This window comes from Myxine glutinosa, chromosome 13 (genome assembly GCF_964187855.1).
Source record: "Myxine glutinosa chromosome 13, kmMyxGlut1.1, whole genome shotgun sequence".
NCBI classification, from domain to species: Eukaryota; Metazoa; Chordata; class Myxini; order Myxiniformes; family Myxinidae; genus Myxine; species Myxine glutinosa.
This window is the reverse complement of record NC_136273.1, coordinates 81,670,749-81,689,931: the sequence shown is the minus strand read 5'-3', so window position 1 is coordinate 81,689,931 and position 19,183 is coordinate 81,670,749.

Sequence of the window (19,183 nt, the reverse complement as noted above, 5' to 3'; positions counted from 1 at the left end):
ATGTCGAGAGATGTAGAGATATGTAGAGAGATGTCGAGAGATGTAGAGAGATGTAGAGAGATGTAGAGAGATGTAGAGAGATGTAGAGAGATGTCGAGAGATGTAGAGAGATGTAGAGATATGTAGAGAGATGTAGAGAGATGTAGAGATATGTAGAGATATGTAGAGAGATGTAGAGAGATGTAGAGAGATGTAGAGAGATGTAGGGAGATGTAGAGAGATGTCGAGAGATGTAGAGATATGTAGTGAGATGTAGAGATATGTCGAGAGATGTAGAGAGATGTAGAGATATGTAGAGAGATGTAGAGAGATGTCGAGAGATGTAGAGATATGTAGAGAGATGTAGAGATATGTAGAGAGATGTAGAGAGATTTAGAGAGATTTAGAGAGATGTAGAGAGATGTAGAGAGATGTAGAGATATGTCGAGAGATGTAGAGAGATGTAGAGAGATGTAGAGAGATGTAGAGAGATGTAGAGATATGTCGAGAGATGTAGCGAGATGTAGAGAGATGTAGAGAGATGTAGAGAGATGTAGAGAGATTTAGAGAGATGTCGAGAGATGTAGAGAGATGTAGAGATATGTAGAGAGATGTAGAGAGATGTAGAGAGATGTAGTGAGATGTAGAGAGATGTAGAGATATGTCGAGAGATGTAGAGAGATGTAGAGAGATGTAGAGAGATGTAGAGAGATGTAGAGAGATTTAGAGAGATGTAGAGAGATGTAGAGATATGTAGAGATATGTCGAGAGATGTAGAGAGATTTAGAGAGATGTAGAGAGATGTAGAGATATGTAGAGAGATGTAGAGAGATGTAGAGAGATGTAGAGATATGTAGAGAGATGTAGAGAGATTTAGAGAGATGTAGAGAGATGTAGAGATATGTAGAGAGATGTAGAGAGATGTAGAGAGATGTAGAGAGATGTAGAGAGATGTAGAGAGATGTAGAGAGATTTAGAGAGATTTAGAGAGATGTAGAGAGATGTAGGGAGATGTAGAGAGATGTCGAGAGATGTAGAGATATGTAGTGAGATGTAGAGATATGTCGAGAGATGTAGAGAGATGTAGAGATATGTAGAGAGATGTAGAGAGATGTCGAGAGATGTAGAGATATGTAGAGAGATGTAGAGATATGTAGAGAGATGTAGAGAGATTTAGAGAGATTTAGAGAGATGTAGAGAGATGTAGAGAGATGTAGAGATATGTTGAGAGATGTAGAGAGATGTAGAGAGATGTAGAGAGATGTAGAGAGATGTAGAGATATGTCGAGAGATGTAGCGAGATGTAGAGAGATGTAGAGAGATGTAGAGAGATGTAGAGAGATTTAGAGAGATGTCGAGAGATGTAGAGAGATGTAGAGATATGTAGAGAGATGTAGAGAGATGTAGAGAGATGTAGTGAGATGTAGAGAGATGTAGAGATATGTCGAGAGATGTAGAGAGATGTAGAGAGATGTAGAGAGATTTAGAGAGATGTAGAGAGATGTAGAGAGATGTCGAGAGATGTAGAGAGATGTAGAGAGATGTAGAGAGATGTAGAGAGATTTAGAGAGATGTAGAGAGATGTAGAGATATGTAGAGAGATGTAGAGAGATGTAGAGAGATGTAGAGAGATGTAGAGAGATGTAGAGAGATGTAGAGAGATGTAGAGAGATGTAGAGATATGTAGAGAGATGTAGAGAGATGTAGAGAGATGTAGAGAGATGTAGAGAGATGTAGAGAGATGTAGAGAGATTTAGAGATATGTAGAGAGATGTAGAGAGATGTAGAGAGATGTAGAGAGATTTAGAGAGATGTAGAGATATGTAGAGAGATGTAGAGAGATGTAGAGATATGTCGAGAGATGTAGAGATATGTAGAGATATGTAGAGATATGTAGAGAGATGTAGAGGGATGTAGAGATATATATTGAAATAGAGAGATGTAAAGAGAAGTCGACAGATGTTGACAGATACACAGTCGTGGCGAAAAATATTGGCACCCTTGCACTTTTTTCAAAAAACTATTAAGTTGAAATTAAGAAAAGTATTTGATCTCCAGAATTCTTTATTTCACTGTTAATATTAAAGAACCTTTGTTTTTAATTCAGAACATAATATATCCTTTTAAATCAGAAAACAAAATGGCATTGACAAAATTGTTGATGCCCGAGACTTAATATTTGGTAGCACAGCTTTTGGGCAAAATATTGCACTGGAGTATTCAGAAGGAACCAAAAAAAAAGAAAAAAAAAGTAAAGAGCAAAGATGAAGTCATCAGCAGAAACCCGGATTTTGATTCGGGTTTCCTGGATGGATTTCTTTGGTATCACAGCTTTTGGACAAAATAACTACAGTCAAGCGCTTCCTATAGCCATGAATGAGCTTCCGACACCTCTCTCCTGGTAGTTTAGCCCACTCTTCTTGTGCAAATTGCTCCAGTTTTCCCAGATTTGAAGGATGCCTTCTCCAAACTGCTGTTTTCAGATCTCACCACAGGAGCTCAATGGGATTTAGATCTGGACTCTTTGCTGGCCACTTCAGAACAGTCCAGCGTTTTGCCTTGAACCTTTCCTGGGTGCTTTTTGAAGTGTGTTTGGGGTCATTGTCCTGCTGCAAGACCCATGACCTTCGACAAAGACCCACCTTTCTGACACTGGGTTGAACATTTCGCTCCAAAATTCCTTGGTAATCTCCTGATTTCATGATGCCATACACACATTCAAGGCACCCAATGCCAGAGGCGGCACAGCAACCCCAAAACATCACTGAACCTCCTCCATGTTTGACTTTAGGGAAGGTGTTCTTTTTTTCTTTTTTTTTGTATACAGAGTCGAGGCTCGTGAAAGAGCTAACATTTATCAAACAAACAAATCAAACAAACAAGCAAACGAAGTATATAAAAAGGGGAGCAGTCGACAAGATGGGGAGAGAAGGGGAGGAAGCACACAAGCACAACATTTGAGAGCAGGGACATCGGGAGATGTTTAGGAGGGAGAGGGCCTGGGGGGAGTCAGGATAGGTATAAAACGCAAGAACACCAAGGACTTCCAGGAAAGAAGACAAGTCACCTCAAAAAAGTGGTTTTGGGGTGAAATTAGCGGGGGTAGAAAAGATCAAGGTTTTGGATTGGGGAAGATAAGAGATGGTGGTGAACACCTGTTTTAAAGACCTGGAGGGAGGAGTGGGATTGAAGAGAGTGAGGGAGTTTGTTCCAGAGGCGGGAGAAAAGAGGAATGAAGGAGTGAAGTTGAGCAGAGAGTCTTGATTTTAGCAGTTTAACCATAAGAGGGTTGCAGGCAGATCTTGTGCCACCTGCAGGAATATTTGGGGGACAGAACCCAGAGAGAGCTGGGGGAGCAAGGCCGGAGAGGAGTCGGTAGAAGACGGAAAGACCACCAACCTGCCTGCGGTGAGTAAGTGAAAGGCCCTCGGAGATAGCGTCATCGGGGGAGATTCCAATGATTCTGAACGCTTTGGTTTTCTTTGAAGGCTTCATTTTGATTTCTGTAAAAATAGAGAAATTTACCAAAAAGCTCTAATTTGGTCTCATCTGTCCACAGGACATTCTCCCAGAAAGAGTTTGGCTTGTTCAGGTGTGTTTTGGCAAACTCCAGTTGGGCTTTCTCACCAAAGGGGTCCTCCCGGGTCTCCTACCATAGAACCCCCCTTCATTGAGTTGGCGACGGGTGGTGGGAACTGTCATACCTTGTGTCTGAAGGTCAGCTTGAATCTGTTTGGCAGTTGATCGAGGTGCTTTCTCCATCATTCAAACAATCCTTCGCTGCAATCTTCGATCAAGTTTTCTCTTGCGGCCACGTCCAGGGAGGTTGCCTTCAGTGCCATGGGCCTTACACTTCCTGATTTGCGTACGGTGAGAACAGGAACATGAAGGTCTCTGGAGATGGACTTGTAGCCTTGAGATTGTCCATGCTTGGCTACAATATTGTGTCTGACCTCAGACAATTTTCTGGTTTTCTTTCATTTCTCCATGCTCATTACGGTACAGACTGTGACACAAAACAACAGAATGACTCCTTTTCTCGATTCAAACTGGTTGTATGAGTGATTTCTATATTGCAGGCACCCGCAACTCATCACAGGTGAGTTCATTTCCAAAGTAAAGGAGAATCACCTGCTTGAAATCTAATTATTTCTAACAACTTCTAAGAGGTGCCAATACTATTGTCCGGGCCATTTTAGGATTTCTGTGTGGAATAAGCTAAGATTTCGTATTTTTCAGCTTTTTTGGTTTTGTTCCACTGCAAACCAAGGAAATACATATGTGGATACTGTAGCGGTTACCGCTGGATGTACATAATCGCCTTGCACCGGCCAGAACACGGCCAGACGCGCCTCTCCCGGGCATGCCCGGACTCACTGTTCCCGGGCACGCCCGAACCTCCCGGGCACGCCCGGTCTCGTCTTTCCCGGGCATGCCCGCTCTCGCCTTTCCAGGGCTCGCCCAGAGCGTCCGGGCATGCCCGCTATCGCCTTTCCAGGGCTCGCCCAGAGCGTCCGGGCATGCCCGCTATCGCCTTTCCAGGGCTCGCCCAGAGCGTCCGGGCATGCCCACTATCGCCTTTCCAGGGCACGCCCAGAGCGTCCGGGCATGCCCGCTATCGCCTTTCCAGGGCTCGCCCAGAGCGTCCGGGCATGCCCGCTATCGCCTTTCCAGTGCTCGCCCAGAGCGCCCGGGCACGCCCAGCCTCGACTTGCCAGGCCGCAGCCAAACACGCCCGGGCAGGTCCAGACTCGCCTTTCCAAGGCTCGCCCTTGATACCCGGGCATGCCCGGTATAGCTTTTGCCGGGCAAACTTCCCGACATAAATGTGTATATATATTGTTGCCCGAAAAACGGGCTTGTCAGAATACCTGAGCTGTTTTGTTTCAATAAAGCAACTCGGACGAATTCCGTCTTTGGTCGCGTCAATTCTTTCGACTCGCGTTGGAGCGCAGTTCCTTCATTGGTGACCTACCGACATGGATACGGCAGTGACGCTTAAACTGCCTACCTTCTGGGAGGCTCACGCGGCTGTTTGGTTCGCCCAGGCGGACTCCCAGTTCGCCCTGCGAGGCATCACCGCGGACGACACCCACTTCCACCATGTTGTGGCGGCGCTCGGTTCCGCCACCGCGGCCCGCGCCTTGAGCCTCCTCCAGCACCCGCCGGCTGCTGACAAATACGACGCGCTGAAGACGCTCCTCCTCGGTGCTTTCGCCCTCTCACCGGCAGCACGCGCACGGCGCCTGCTTGACCTGCCCGAGCTCGGCGACACGCGCCCGTCCGAGCGCATGGACTATATGCTCTCGTTGCTCGGCGAGCACTCTCCGGCATTCCTGTTCCGGGAGCTGTTCCTCCGTCTCCGTCAGCTGCCTAACCCGGTACGCCTCGCCCTGGCTGGCACGTTGATCACGGATTCCCGCGCCCTCGCCAGGGAAGCCGATAAGATCAGCTCGGCGGGCCAGCACATCGGCGCGGTTACCTGGAGCCCGCCGCCGTCCGAGGCGACGCCCACGACGCCCGAGCGCCCTGCGCGGTTGGAGTTGGAGGCCGAACTGCCGGTGCAACTGGCGGCCGCCACGCCGCACCGCCCGCTTCCGACACGACGGCCGGGGCCTCCACCTGACCGGGCATGGTGTTATTACCACGCCAGGTTCGGATACAAGGCTCGGACGTGCCGGCCCCCGTGCACTTTCGGCAGGTCGGGAAACGGCCGGGCCGGCGTTCATTCCCAGCCATGAGCGCCGGCCACTCGGGCAACTTGCTGTTTATTCGGGACAAAGCGTCTGGACGGCGTTTCCTGTGCGACACCGGCGCCCAACTGAGCGTCATACCTGCCTCCGAGCAGGACAGGCTGGACGCAGTTTGCGGCCCCTCTTTGGTCGCTGCTAATGGCTCGGCCATACGCACTTTCGGCCCACGCGTCGTCACCCTCTGCTTCGGCAGCCAGCGCTTTCAATGGACTTTTGTTGCCGCCAGCGTCCCCGTGGCTTTGCTGGGCGCCGACTTCCTCTGCGCGCACGGGCTGCTGGTCGACGTCAAACGACGTCGCCTTGTCCACGCCGAGACCTTCAGCTCCCTGGCGTGCACAATGAGCAGCTCCGCGCCGACCGAACTGGCGTGCGCCCTCCCGGCAACGAACGAGTTCGCTCGCCTGCTCGTGGAATTCCCGGCCCTCACGCGGCCGACGTTTTCGGCCGTCGCGGTGCGGCACGGGATCGAGCACCACATACCCACTACGGGCCCGCCGGTCTACGCCAGGGCCCGCCGCCTCGACCCAGCCAAGCTCGCCGTGGCAAAGGCCGAATTCGACGCGTTGGAGCACCTCGGCATCGTGCGGTGCTCCGATAGCGCGTGGGCCTCGCCACTGCACATCGTGCCAAAGCCGGGGGGTGGATGGCGCCCGTGTGGCGACTACCGCCGTCTCAATGACGCTACCACCCCCGACAGGTACCCGATCCCGCATATTCAGGACTTTTCCGCCCGTTTGGCGGGACGGGTCATCTTTTCGAAAATTGACCTGATACGGGGCTACCACCAGGTACCTGTCCGGGCGGCCGACGTCCCGAAGACGGCCATCATCACGCCGTTCGGCCTGTTCGAATTTTTGCGGATGCCGTTTGGCCTCAAGAACGCGGCCCAGGCGTTCCAGCGCTTGATGGACGGCGTGCTGCGCGACCTGCCGTTTCTTTTCGTCTATCTGGACGACATCCTCGTCGCCAGCACGTCCCGCGCCGAGCACCTCCTCCACCTCCGAACACTGTTCGGTCGCCTCAGCGAGCACGGCTTAATTGTCAACCCGGTCAAATGCCACTTCGGCACGACGACCGTTGACTTTTTGGGCCACCGCATCACCAAGACCGGGGCCGTGCCACTGCCGACCAAGGTCGAGGCCATCACCACGTTCCCGCGTCCCCGTTCCATCAAGGCCCTCCAAGAGTTCCTCGGCATGGTGAATTTTTATCACCGATTCGTGCCCCGCGCTGCTCAGCTCATGCGGCCCCTTTACGAGGCCCTCCGGGGCAAGCCGGCCAAGCATGACATTGTTTGGTCCGCGGCCATGGACGCGGCCTTCGCCAGTGCCAAACGGGCCCTCGCCGACGCAACGCTGCTGGCTCACCCGGTGCTCAACGTGCCCATCGCCCTCACTACGGACGCCTCCAACTACGTGGTGGGCGCCGTCCATGAGCAATGGGTGGACGGGGTTTGGCAGCCACTCGCTTTTTTCAGCCGGCAACTCCGGCCGAACGAGTTAAACTACAGCACGTTCGACCGCGAGCTGCTCGGGCTATTCCTGGCCGTTCGCCATTTCCGACACCTCCTGGAGGGCCGCCCGTTCACGGCTTTCGTCGACCACAAGCCGTTGGTCTACGCAATGGCTAAGGTCACGGAGCCGTGGTCGGCCCGCCAGCAGCGCCACCTCTCCGCCGTGTCGGAGTTCACCACGGACATCCAGCACGTCGCCGGCAAAGACAACGCCGTGGCCGACTGCCTTTCGCGGGCTAGCGCGAACGCGGTCCACCTCGGCGTGGACTTCACGCTCATGGCGGCCGACCAGACCACCGACGCCTCGGTGCAGGCACTCCGCGTGGCGGACACGGGCCTCCGCCTGGCCGACATCCCCTTCGCGGGCACCGTCCTGCTCTGCGACGTCTCCCAGGGCCAGCCTCGCCCCATCGTGCCCGTTTCCTGGCAGCGCCGCATCTTCGCCTCCATCCACGGCCTTTCTCACCCGGGCCGGAAAGCTTCTCAGAAGCTGGTGTCGGCGCGTTTCGTCTGGCACGGCCTTCGACGAAACATCCGCGACTGGGCCAACGCCTGCACGGCCTGCCAGCGAGCCAAGGTCCACCGCCACACCCAGGCCCCGCTGGCACCTTTCGCCGTGCCTGAACGGCATTTCGACCACGTCCACGTGGACCTGGTGGGTCCCCTGCCCCCCTCGCGGGGGTTCACCCACCTGCTCACCATGGTGGACAGGACCACCAGGTGGCCGGAGGCCGTGCCCCTCACCTCCACCACCACCGCCGACGTGGCGCAGGCGTTCATCGCCACCTGGGTCGCGCGCTTCGGCGCACCAGCGGACATCTCGTCCGACCGCGGCCCACAGTTCATGTCTGAGCTTTGGGGCGCGGTCGCCCGTTCGTTGGGGGTCACGCTGCACCGCACCACGGCCTACCACCCCCAAGCCAATGGGTTGTGCGAGCGGTTTCACCGCTCCATGAAGGCCGCACTCATGGCCGGCCTTCAGGACGACGGTTGGGCCGACCGGCTGCCGTGGGTCCTTTTGGGCCTTCGCACGGCCCCCAAGGAAGACCTCCAGGCGTCCGCCGCCGAGCTCGTCTACGGCCAGCCACTCCGCGTCCCGGGCGAATTCGTGCCTGACGCTACCAGTCCCTGGTCCGCCGCTCGCCAGCGCTCGGACCTCCAGGAGGCCGCCCGACGATTTGCCCCCGTGCCGACGTCCCGCCACGGTGGCCCCCAGTCCTACGTCCCCCCGGCGCTTCGCACAGCGGAGTACGTCTTTGTGCGTCATGACGCGCACCGGGGGCCACTCCGGCTGCCGTACGATGGGCCCTTCCGGGTCCTGCGACGGGGCGACAAGTCTTTCATCGTCGACTTCGGCGGCCGGCCGGACCGGATTTCTGTGGACCGCCTCAAACCGGCACACATGGACGTCGACCAACCACCACGGTTGGCCCTTCCTCCGCGGCGAGGCCGCCCCCCGTCCACAGTTCCCCCCGCTCGACCACCCACCACCACGTCAGACCCCTCCCCACGACCCTCCAGGGGTCGCTTCGGCCGGGTCATCCGGACCCCCCTTAAATTGACCCTGCCGGTGCAGGTCGATTCTGGAGGGGCGTGTATAGCGGTTACCGCTGGATGTACATAATCGCCTTGCACCGGCCAGAACACGGCCAGACGCGCCTCTCCCGGGCATGCCCGGACTCACTGTTCCCGGGCACGCCCGAACCTCCCGGGCACGCCCGGTCTCGTCTTTCCCGGGCATGCCCGCTCTCGCCTTTCCAGGGCTCGCCCAGAGCGTCCGGGCATGCCCGCTATCGCCTTTCCAGGGCTCGCCCAGAGCGTCCGGGCATGCCCGCTATCGCCTTTCCAGGGCTCGCCCAGAGCGTCCGGGCATGCCCGCTATCGCCTTTCCAGGGCTCGCCCAGAGCGTCCGGGCATGCCCGCTATCGCCTTTCCAGTGCTCGCCCAGAGCGCCCGGGCACGCCCAGCCTCGACTTGCCAGGCCGCAGCCAAACACGCCCGGGCAGGTCCAGACTCGCCTTTCCAAGGCTCGCCCTTGATACCCGGGCATGCCCGGTATAGCTTTTGCCGGGCAAACTTCCCGACATAAATGTGTACATATATATATATTGTTGCCCGAAAAACGGGCTTGTCAGAATACCTGAGCTGTTTTGTTTCAATAAAGCAACTCGGACGAATTCCGTCTTTGGTCGCGTCAATTCTTTCGACTCGCGTTGGAGCGCAGTTCCTTCAATACCAAAATATTTTTAATTTCAACAATTTTCTGGAAGAAATGGTGCATTATTTGAACAAAGTGCAAGGGTGCCAATATTTTTGCCCACGACTGTATATACATCGGTTTGAGGGTAAGGAGTAAGGGGAATGTGCTAGGGCTAGGAGCTAGGGATATGAGTTAGGACTAGGAGCGAGGGCTAGGAGCGAGAGCTAGGAGTTAGGGCGAGGAGATAGGGCGAGGAGATAGGGCGAGGAGATAGGGCGAGGAGATAGGGCGAGGAGATAGGGCGAGGAGATAGGGCGAGGCGATAGGGCGAGGAGATAGGGCGAGGAGTTAGGGCGAGGAGTTAGGGCGAGGAGATAGGGCGAGGAGATAGGGCGAGGAGATAAGGCGAGGAGTTAGGGCGAGGAGTTAGGGCGAGGAGATAGGGCGATGAGATAGGGCGAGGAGTTAGGGCGAGGAGATAGGGCGAGGAGATAGGGAGAGGAGATAGGGAGAGGAGATAGGGAGAGGAGATAGGGCGAGGAGATAGGGAGAGGAGATAGGGCGAGGAGATAGGGCGAGGAGATAGGGCGAGGAGATAGGGCGAGGAGATAGGGCGAGGAGTTAGGGAGAGGAGATAGGGAGAGGAGATAGGGAGAGGAGATAGGGCGAGGAGTTAGGGCGAGGAGTTAGGGCGAGGAGATAGGGAGAGGAGATAGGGCGAGGAGATAGGGAGAGGAGATAGGGCGAGGAGTTAGGGCGAGGAGATATGGCGAGGAGATAGGGCGAGGAGATAGGGCGAGGAGATAGGGAGAGGAGATAGGGAGAGGAGATAGGGCGAGGAGATAGGGCGAGGAGTTAGGGCGAGGCGATAGGGAGAGGAGAAAGGGCGAGGAGTTAGGGTGAGGAGATAGGGCGAGGAGATAGGGAGAGGAGATAGGGAGAGGAGATAGGGAGAGGAGATAGGGCGAGGAGTTAGGGCGAGGAGATAGGGAGAGGAGATAGGGCGAGGAGATAGGGAGAGGAGATAGGGCGAGGAGTTAGGGCGAGGAGATAGGGCGAGGAGATAGGGAGAGGAGATAGGGAGAGGAGATAGGGAGAGGAGATAGGGCGAGGAGATAGGGAGAGGAGATAGGGCGAGGAGATAGGGCGAGGAGATAGGGCGAGGAGATAGGGCGAGGAGATAGGACGAGGAGTTAGGGCGAGGAGATAGGGCGAGGAGATAGGGAGAGGAGATAGGGCGAGGAGATAGGGAGAGGAGATAGGGCGAGGAGTTAGGGCGAGGAGATAGGGAGAGGAGATAGGGAGAGGAGATAGGGCGAGGAGATAGGGAGAGGAGATAGGGCGAGGAGATAGGGCGAGGAGATAGGGCGAGGAGATAGGGCGAGGAGATAGGGCGAGGAGTTAGGGCGAGGAGATAGGGGGAGGAGATAGGGCGAGGAGATAGGGCGAGGAGATAGGGAGAGGAGATAGGGAGAGGAGATAGGGAGAGGCGATAGGGCGAGGAGATAGGGCGAGGAGTTAGGGCGAGGAGTTAGGGCGAGGAGATAGGGCGAGGAGATAGGGCGAGGAGATAGGGAGAGGAGATAGGGCGAGGAGTTAGGGCGAGGAGATAGGGCGAGGAGATAGGGCGAGGAGATAGGGCGAGGAGATAGGGCGAGGAGATAGGGAGAGGAGATAGGGCGAGGAGATAGGGCGAGGAGATAGGGCGAGGAGATAGGGAGAGGAGATAGGGAGAGGAGATAGGGCGAGGAGATAGGGAGAGGAGATAGGGCGAGGAGATAGGGCGAGGAGATAGGGAGAGGAGATAGGGCGAGGAGATAGGGAGAGGAGATAGGGAGAGGAGATAGGGCGAGGAGATAGGGAGAGGAGATAGGGAGAGGAGATAGGGCGAGGAGATAGGGCGAGGAGATAGGGAGAGGAGATAGGGCGAGGAGATAGGGCGAGGAGATAGGGAGAGGAGATAGGGAGAGGAGATAGGGCGAGGAGATAGGGCGATGAGATAGGGCGAGGAGATAGGGCGAGGAGATAGGGCGAGGAGATAGGGAGAGGAGATAGGGCGAGGAGATAGGGCGAGGAGATCGGGCGAGGAGTTAGGGCGAGGAGTTAGGGCGAGGAGTTAGGGCGAGGAGTTAGGGCGAGGAGTTAGGGCGAGGAGATAGGGCGAGGAGATAGGGCGAGGAGATATGGCGAGGAGATAGGGCGAGGAGTTGGGGCGAGGAGTTGGGGTGAGGAGTTAGGGTGAGGAGTTAGTGCGAGGAGTTAGGGATCTTTGTTCCTTTCACATTTCTTTCTACTTTTTCATGTTTCTCCTTATTCATTCTAATTCTTACTTCTTCTATATTTCTCTCTTTCTTTATCTATCTGTTTTCGAATCTGTCTTCTTTCTTTTTCCTGGAAGGTTCACTTGGCTGTGCTTGGATGGGTTTGAGGGTAGAGGAGAAGTGGCTGAAACCCGAATCCCATGTAAGTTCCTGCTGATGACTTCACCTTGGCTCTTTACTTTTTTTTTCTTTTTTTTTGGTTTCTTCTGATGACTCCAGTGCAATATTTGGTTTTCTTCTTCTATATATATATATATATATATATATATATATATATATATATATATATATATATATATATATATATATATATATATATATATACATATATATATACATATATGTATCTGTGCAGTGTCTGTATTGTGCAGTGTTGTCACTGAACTACTCCCTCAAACTTTTGTGAAATCCTACCAAACTTGTGGTATGCACCTACCTCTCCCGTGTGTGTGTGGTAGGGTATTTGTTTTAAAAAAAATTGAAAATTATTTTATTTTATTTTTTGAAAAATTAATTTTTTCACTTAAATCTTCAACTTCAATTGTTTATAAAATTTAGATCACGTATATTACAAATACATTTGTGAAAAATAATTGTTTGTACTATGATTGGTACCATGACAAAACAGCAACTCAGGTACAGTCATCTATCAAAATGTCTGCATATCTGGGCAGTGTCTGTGTTGTCACTAAACTACTTACTCCCTCAAACTTTTGTTTCCGTGGTTGTGAAGTGTTTTTAATAACGTGGTGGTGAGGTGTTTTGAATTTCGTGTTTGTGACGTGTTTTGAATTATGTGGTGGTGAGGTGTTTTTAATTTCGTGGTGGTGAGGTGTTTTGAATTTCGTGGTGGTGAAGTGTAATCGTCCCAAATTTCCAGTATGCACCTACCCCTCCCGTATGTATGTGCTTTTGGGTTCTTTTTTGAATTTTTGTTTTTGAAAATTTTCTCTTGCTTGTGGCATTTAGGGATTGAGAGCCAACGTTCCCTCTTGGGCCTTCTCGTTCCAAAAGCGATAGTGGACGGTTGTGCTTTGCTCTCTGCACGGGGAAGCTTCATCGTGAGCAGCCATGTTGGGACATCTTGCTGGTGGTTGTGAGGAGGAAGAGCCCGGGAACTGCGGGTTTCCGTGCAGATATCGTGGGTATAGGCGCAGCTGGAAGAGCGAGCTGCACGCCTGCTCGTTCGCTTCGCGGGATGCCTACTACGCGCCAACGAGCACGGTCGAATGAACGAGGGTGCACTGAGGCCTTCTTCCCGCCAAGGCCAGAGCCGCGTCCGGATAGCGCGCTCGGGGCCTGAACGATTCCTGACGAGATACACCGGCCGATTTGAGCTAAGTGCCCCAATAAATACCATATATTTATTTCCGTTTATTTTTCCCTTTTGTCTGTAGTCGGGTCTGTGTGGGAGTACTCCATTTAGGAATTTAGTTTATTGTGCATTTTCTTTGTTACTGGCATTTCTTTCATTAAACCTGTTTATTTGCACATTTTAATTCCGTCTCGGTTATAGTTAATTTACACAGGTGTGAAGACTGCCGGTGGGATCCGTGAAGGTGAGCGCTCTGGCCTCTCCCCCACTTGCTCCCCGCGCGTATAATGAAGGACGGCCATTGAATTGAACACCTCGGAGTGTTAGGCTCATTTGGTCCTCTGTATCACCCTGTGGCGTTCACCACACAGGGTAGTCATGCGACAATATATATATATTATATATACATATACAGGGTGAGTCAAAGGTAGCGCCCGATTGCTGTTTATATATATATATATATATATATATATATATATATATATTGTTACGGAACCCAACGTCGGCCTATGGTTCCCCTTTGAGGGGGGATTAGTCCCCTCGCTTGTCACTGACCGATGTGGTCCCTGAAGCTGCACCGCGACCTCCGGAAAGGCCAGTGAGCAGCTTTGTTCATGACCGCAGATAAGATGTTAATTTGCCGAGCGGATGGCAGCCGCGGCCCGAACCGTTAACAAAGACTAACCCGATTCTGAACGTCGGCCAAATCGTGCCACAGGTATTCAATTTGGAAAAGACAAAGACGACGGATGTGAAGAAGAAGAAGAAGAAGACAAGAGGTAGGAAATACGAATATGATTTATTATTACTATTTACAATCAAAAGAAACCAAGGAGAAGGAAGGATAATAAAATAAAGGCAGAAAGAGGGACGGACCAGAAGGACACAGTGAAACTTAGCTTACCTATGCAGTCTTACTTAACCCAGGACAGAACAAACAAAGACGGACTCACACGAATGGGGAATGGAAGCAGGAACGATTGGCTGGAATGGTTTGGGATGGCAGAGAAGGGGAGGAAGGCATGGAGCTGGCTGGAGCTTGATCCCGCACGGGACGTCGGGCTGGACCTCGACGGCCACCGATGCCACCGCAATCTGGCTCCCGCGGGGTAACGGGTCGAAGCTGCCTGGTGGAGCCCACGCTGCCTGGTGGAGTCAATGCTGCTTGTGGAGCCAAAGCTGCTGGTGGAGCCAAAACTACGGGTGGAGCCAAAACTGCTGGTGGAGCCAAAGCTGCTTCTCTGGCTCACCTCAGGACGCATCTCCCTTCTCTCTCCGAGGGCTCGTCTCGACTCATCTGCCGTCTCTGGCACAACTCTCTGTGGGGGCTGATGCAACGGGTTTTATAACCCCGCCCTCTTGAGCCATACCCACTCATTCTTGGTTGGTCGTAGGGGCTTCTTGGCTCCACCTCTTGATGACGATGGGCGGGCCACGCCCTTCTTCTCCGAGTTGGAGCACATGGGCAATGGCGGCGAATGCAGTTGGCAATAGAGGCTTTGGGAATGGGAATGAAAGGGGATCTATCTCTTTGAATTCGGTGCAATGGAGTATTAATTAATGGAAGACAAAGCCTTAACTTAATACACAGAATAAGGAAATAACTACCAACAAGCAGGAAATCTATGATTGGCTAACGCGATTGTATATGACCTAACTAAGGGACGCCCTATGACCTTTATACACAACTGGAGGAAGGAGGGTGATATTTTTACAACAATAAAAAAACACAATTCTCATATCCACAACACTATATATATATATATATTGTTGCGGTTTTCAGAACCCACACAGGTAACATCATTAAAGGTTAAAGGTTGCACCCCATAGTTAGGCCACAAGCAACACGTAGGTCACCTTAGAACGTTAGTTATTTCTTAGTATATGTGAGATAAGGCCATTTCCAATAGTTATCTGCGTTGTGTAAAACAAACAAGCGTTACGCCTAGGTCCCCCGTCGGTGAAGTGATGTGAGTTGACAACGTGGAAGACGCAGAAAACATGCTATGATATGATATTTCGCTCACAAGGTTCAGACATACATGGCGGCGGCCATCTTGGATTTTGACGTGGCGACCCAATTTTCAATAGCGTTCGTCCTTGTGCCTAGATACACCCAAACACCAGATTAGAAGTTGGTACTTTGCTTATTTTTCAAGATATTCATCTCACAAGGTTCAGACATACATGGCGGCGGCCATCTTGGATTTTTACGTGGCGACCCAATTTTCAATAGTGTTCTTCCTTATGCCTAGATACACCCACACACCAGAATAGAAGTTGGTACTTCGCTTATTTTTCAAGATATTCATCTCACAAGGTTAAGACATACATGGCATCAGACATACATGGCAGGGACCATCTTGGATTTTGACGTGGGTTGCACCCACACACCAAATTCGAATGCGGTCCTTCACTTACGCACGCACGCACGCCCACACGCAAACACGCACGCCCGCACGCACGCACGGACACACGGACAGAGGGGAAAGCCATAGTCCCCCTTTCGCTACGCTGTGTGACGGGGGACAATAAGAGTAGGCCCCGTTCATTCTGCAGCCCTCCCTCCAATCGACTCCATTGCGCACTATCCAGTCTGCACCCCATGCCCCAATGCGCCCATCCAGTCTGCACCCCATTGCCCCTCGCATTAGGATGCTGAAACCAGCCCAAATGCCACGAGGTAAGGCCCGAAAAGGGGGCGGAGCGCAAGGGTGGGGGTGTGGCCACGTCATGCAGCCATCAAGGGCGGAGCCGGTAAGACCCCAACAACCAATCAGGGCTGAGGCGACATCGCCTGACAGGGTGTGGCTGGAGGTTCCAGAGGGTTCGCTGGGCATGGCAATAAAACCCGTTGCGCGAGGCCCCACCTCAGTTATGAGGAGGACGTGCGCTGAGTCAGATCCCCCAGGAAAGCGCTGAACTCGAGTTATGAGGAGGACGTGCGCTGAGTCAGATCCCCCAGAAAAGCGCTGAGCTCGAGTTATGAGGAGGACGTGCGCTGAGTCAGATCCCCCAGAAAAGCGCTAAGCTCGAGTTATGAGGAGGACGTGCGCTGAGTCAGATCCCCCAGGAAAGCGCTGAGCTCGAGTTATGAGAAGGGAGAGGCGCTCGTCGAGTTTGTGTGAAGAGTATTGAGAAGAGAGCCCTCTGAAGGACTTGGTGGGAGCGCATTGCATTGCTGGTTTCAAGGACTCGATTGGGAAAGGCGCTTTGGTGACATCATTGGGAAAGCATTGCCGGAGCGGCGCATTGCAGAGGACTTGGGGAAGTGGCGCATTGTACCGAGCTATACCGGGAGCGCGTATAAGGCGCCGGTACAACTATTACGTACGCCAGTATAATCGCCAGCTTACCGATCCCCCCCCAGTATAATTGTCCGATCCGCGCCACTGACACGGGGCGATCTTGCCTGCCGTCTACCATCACCATTTGCTTCGTGGTACGAGTCGGGGACCGGAGCGAGCTGTGGACGCCATCGGTGGACCCTCAACCCGACCATCTACAAACCCCGTGTGAGTCTGAGTCTGAGCCTGAGTCTGAGTGCGAGCGGGCCCGTGTCCAGGGATAAGTAAGACTGTATAAGGCTGCCCTGTGTATCTGCTTCTTCTTCTTCTTCTTCTTTACTGTACATTGCTTCTTCTTCTCTTCCTCTTCTTAGTTGTACAAAGTGTGTAATAAATTACCTGTTCTTCCTGTTTTCCTCTTAATTCACCATCTTAGTGATTTCTCCATTGGGTAAGCGTGGCACGATCACAACCGCTCCAATCGGGTTAGTTCACGTTAACGGCCCGAATCGCGGCTCGCTTTCGCTCAGCGTGTCCACTGAAACCGTGGTTCGGGTGGGGTTATTTCCTTGCCTCACGGCCGGTGTTAGTACTTCGGTAATAAGACTAATTCGGCTTACAACCCTATTTAACACCGACCGGAAGGAACGTGATAGCCCCAGATCGCGTCGGCTAGTAAAAAGACAAGGGGATCAATCCCCCCTTGGTAAGGGGAAGGCCGACGTTCGGAGATTTTTTTTTTTTTTTTTTTAATACTGAATCGAAGCACGTGAAAGAGCTAACATTTACTTCACAAACAAATCAACCAGGCAAACAAAATATATAAAAAGAGGGAGCGGAAGACATGATGGGGAGAGAAGGGGAAGCACACAAACACAACATTTGAGAGCAGGGAGATGTGTGGGAGGGAGAGGGCTTGGGGGGAGGAGGAGTGGGAATGGGGGGGGGGTGGGAGAAGTATAAAACACAACAAGGACACCAAGGACTTCCAGGACAGAAGTTGGTATTTCAAAAAAGTGGAATTGGGGTGAAATTAGCGGAGGTAGAAAAGATCAAGGTTTTGGATGGGGGAAGATAAGAGATGGTGGTGAACAGCTGTTTTAAAGACCTGGAGGGTGGAGTGGGATTGAAGAGAGTGAGGGAGTTTGTTCCAGAGGTGGGAGAAAAGAGGAATGAAGGAGTGAAGGTGAGCAGAGAGTCTTGATTTTGGCAGTTTAACCATAAGAGGGTTGCTGGCAGATCTTGTGCGACCTGTAGGAATATTTGCGGGACAGAGCCCAGAGAGAGCTGGGGGGGCAAGGCCAGAGAGGATTCGGTAGAAGACGGAAAGATCACCAACCTGCCTGTGGTGAGTGAGTGAGAGGCCCTTGGAGTTAGCTTCATCGCGGGAGATTCCAATGATTCTGAATGCTTTGGTTTCAACCGCATGAAGACGAGCTAGGTGTGAGGCAGGAGCAACAGCCCAGAGGGGAGAGCAGTATTCCTTTCAGCTGCGGGTGAAAGCCTTGTATGTGGTGAGGAGCTCAGGTGTGCCAAAGAAGGACTTCGCACGACGGAGGATGCCCAGTCGGCGACTGGCTTTGGAGGCCAGATTTGAAATGTGGTTTTCCCAGGAAAGATCATGACAGATAGTGAGACCCAAAAGCTTGAGTGACAGAACTTCTTGGAGAAGATTATTCAGAAAGTGGATGGGAGGGTTCTCCAGTCGGTCTTTTCGGAGAGACATCGTAAGAGTGTGAGATTTGTCAGGATTGAAAGACATATTCCACTTGTTTGCCCAGTCTGTGATTTTGTCCAGGTCTGCAGAGAGTGAGGAGGATGCAGACTGCCGATCTGAGGGATGAAGAATGGAGCGACAGAGAGTAGAGTCATCAGCAAAGAGATAGAGGGGATTTTCAAGAGAGTCAGAGAGATCATTGATGAAGACCAGAAAATGCACAGGGCCCAGAACACTGCCTTGGGGAACTCCAGCCTGAACAGGAAGAGGAGATGAGAGAAACCCATTCAGGGCCACACGTTGACTACGACTAGAGAGGAAGTCCGCCAGCCATGCGTGGAGATTTCCATGGATACCAAAAGAGGAGAGTTTGGTGAGCAGAGCGGGGTGCCAGACCGTATCGCAGGCACGTGATATGTCAAGGGAGACGGCTCTAATTTCCTGTTTGGCATTGAGGACCTCCATCCATTGTTGAGAAAGCAGAAGCAGCATGTCCAGAGTAGAGTGACCAGGTCTGAAACCAAATTGATGATCAGAGATCAAGCCATTGGAGAAGAGGAAAGATTTCATATCTGAAGCAATGATGGATACCATGACTTTGCTAATAATTGGGAGAAGGCTGATTGGTCTGTAGTTGCTGGGATCTGTTTTTGCACCTTTTTGTGCAAAGCGGTGATGTTGGCAGATTTCCAAGCAGACGGCAGATGACCTTGAACAAAAGAGAGGGTGAAGAGAACAGAGAGAGGGAGTGAAAGCGCGGAAGAACAGGATGTTAGGACCCGTGGGCTGATGCCGTCAGGTCCAGTTGCAGAATCAGAGTCGAGGGTTGACAGAAACTTTTCCACCTTGTCAGGAGGAAAGGACACAGAGTCGAGGAGCAGCTGGGTACGACTGGGTACGGTGGGTACAGAGCGGGATGGGTTTGGGACACAAGATTTAGAGGCAAACACAGAGTTGAGGCATTCAGCTTTTTCACATGCGGAATCAGCCATGTGGCCGTTTGAGGTGAGGGAGGGGATGGAGGGGGAACAAACACCAGAAACAGATTTGACCAGACGCCACCAGCATTTGGAAGAGGGAGACAGATAAGAGAGTTTG